General features: G+C 37.7%; 1 pseudogene; it reads right to left on the reverse strand.

Moving 5' to 3' along the window:
- Positions 1-1,482: 1,482 nt before the first annotated feature.
- Positions 1,483-2,749, reverse strand: LOC116637403 (annotated as a pseudogene).
- Between the last annotated feature and the right edge of the window lie 305 nt (positions 2,750-3,054).

Raw genomic sequence — 3,054 nt, forward strand, 5'->3', positions numbered from 1 at the left:
GATTTTTATTGTTTTCTGTTTTTTATTTGGTTTTTGGTTTTATTATTTGGTATTTTGGCAAAGCGACAATTACTAAACAGGTAATACCTTTGCTCACTTATGTAGGCCTATCTATAGGACTTTGACCTGAGTTGTTTTGTCAATTATGCTTGTACTGATAATATTTGATAAATAATTTTGATCAGTTAACTCAATGAAGCTTATTTCAGGGATGGGAGATGTTTCAAAGCTATGCTACAGTCCCTTTAATGGCCATGTTTTTTTTCTGTTCACTTTGATTCCTGGTGCATAGATCTTCCGAATTTCAACTCAATGTATAGAATCTCCCCACTTTTGCATTCCTAAAATCTTATGATTTGTGTTAGAGTTAGCAATAGGATTTGATTAGTTAATTAAATCCTACAACAACAGGAATACATGCATATGTATGAGAATTTCATATTCAAGAGTGTTTTTTGATGTTTTATGTTGATGTTTTTGATGTTTTATAATATTCTTAATAGCCAAAATTCCAAATAACCCAAGTGTTCATGAATAGATGAAGGGATTTATAAATTTTGATATATTACTACATGAGACATTATATAGCTATGAAAACACATGAACTAAAAGAAACAACTCAGAAATGAGGATGGATCATACAAATAACATGTCAAGTAACTGAAGTTAGATCCAAATGAATGGATACTATATAATTCTATTTAGATAAAGTACAAAGCAGCCACGACTACAGTATTGGGTTAGAATTCAGGATAGTGTTTATCTTGGAGAAAGAGAGGGGACTGTGATTGGAAGGAACATTAAGGGACTTTTAGAATGTTGGTAAAGACCTATTCTTGACCTGTTTGTGATTACACAGGAATTTGTGTGAAAATCATGAAGCTGTATGGTTGTGGTCTATATAGTTTAACCTATATTACAACTCACAATAAAAAATTTAAAAAATTAAGATGTCACAGTTGCACATGCAAATCATTATGTCTCAAAACATGGTTAGATTTTTTTAGTACTGAGTAAAAATTGTTTTACTTGAAATTTCTCTCTGAAATTAATTTGTACTAATTAAATATGTTTTTGATAACCTAATTGAATTTCTTCTTCTTTTTTTTAATTGGTCACTGAGGCCTTTTCTTGTTTTTGTACACAAAATGATTGGGGATCTTGCCTGTAGACACCTCTGAGATTACACTGTGGATACACATGGCTCCAGACACTTGATGAGAAGCAAGGTGAGAAAAAGAGTGTTTTGAGCCAATCACGTGATTACAGAGTTAGAGTTTCCAAGAGGGTTCCAGATGGTCAAATTTATCCCCTGTAGCCATTTTAAAGAATCAGTGAGAGAACATCACATGGATGAAAGAAGGGAGTTAACTACTAAGGGCCTTGCAAGTATCAGTTGGGACCTTGAGCTGTCCATTGGAACATCAGGAGCAAAGGTCTAATCATTGCAATAGTGACGGAAGGACTCAGGAGCTCTAATGTTCACATGGGGTTTCTGAAGTTCCTGCCAGTAAACTTAGCCTTGCTGCCCAGTTCCTCTCTATTTCTGAGGTGCTGGCTTGTACTTGGCCAAGTTCAGATCGGCAAAGTGTACAAGTTTTAATCTGCCTGGAGCAGAACCCCACCACCAGGCCAGCAATGAATGTGTCTTCAGTCTCCCTAGAGAGATAAAACACCATGAAGTCCCATGCATTGGACTGGACCAACTTGCATGCCTGAAAAGACTTGGTCTCAGAGCCAATTTGGTTTACTTTAAGCAGGAGGTAGTTGCAAACTTTCTCACTTATGAAATCTTGGAAATATTTATTGAGTTGGTAACTCAAACAGTTAGTAACTCAAACTCAAACAGTTGGTAACTGTTGAGACCATTCTCTACCACCTAGATTCCTGTCCTGGCTGTGAATTTTTTTTGAGCTTCCAAGTCACCTTTTTAAAGGGATGTTCTATAGACACCACTGATTAGTCCTTGATGAAGAATTTGAACAGGTTGGTCAGCTTGTCAGCTGTGATGTACCTACTGGAGTCATCAGACAACCTGAAGTTCAGATCACACTTTCCCTGCCCAGGAGAACTCCAAGGCAGCAATGTCCATGCCAATGACAACCTTATGGGTGTAAGTGGTTATCTTGATCTCATTCTTCAGCAGCTGCTTTTTTATTTTCTAGGATGTTAGTAGTAAACATGCATCCATGCCCCACATTGGTGGCATCTTTACCATATTTCTTCTTGACGATATTCTTCAGATTGTGGTGAACCTCTGCTCCAATGCACATGGCTTTCTTGAGGTTTGCTGCACCAAATGAGAGGATTGTGAACTCCTGTATGGCCAGCTCATTTCCAGCACTGTTGATCATACTATGACTTTAAAATTGTCACCCAAGACAGCATAGGAGAGGTAGAGGGGCACCTCATTCTCAATGGCTCCAGCCTTGCAGACAGCCAGAGAAATTCCCAGGAAGGAGTGAGCATCACATTTAGACTTATTTTCCATTCTATCTATCATTATCATTAGTTTCTCATTCTTCTCCTATTCAGGTTCCTGCTAATCAGAGTAGATGCAATAGTTTTATAGATGTGCTCACAGCCTTTGAGACATCATTCACCATATAGCATGTTTTATCATTGTCTAGGAGCTCTCAGGCCTCTTAAACACCAGCTGAGTCACTTTTGAGGTACAGAGATCAACTTAAACAGTGGGATTCCCATGAGGGTGAAAGATCTCTCTGGCATATATCTTGAGAATAGACATGGTTCATTTCTGGCTGCCAGATCTCATGATAGAGGGAAAGAAACAGAGGGGGCTGCAGTCACCAAAGGTGACTATTAAGGTGCAAGGTCTGTGTGCACCAAGTTTCCCCTGAGCTCTTCTCTGTGCTGTCTGCCCCAATGTCTTGTCCTGCTCCCAGAGACCTGATCATCTTATTTTGAAATGGAAACTTAAAATATAAAGCTCTTTATATCTTGATAATAATTGTCTACTCTGTCAACACATGTATAATTGTTAGACCACATGCACTTTATTTTTTTAATATTTTATTTATTTATTTGAGAGCG

Source organism: Phoca vitulina, unplaced genomic scaffold, assembly GCF_004348235.1.
Source record: "Phoca vitulina isolate PV1807 unplaced genomic scaffold, GSC_HSeal_1.0 scaffold14, whole genome shotgun sequence".
Lineage (NCBI taxonomy): Eukaryota > Metazoa > Chordata > Mammalia > Carnivora > Phocidae > Phoca > Phoca vitulina.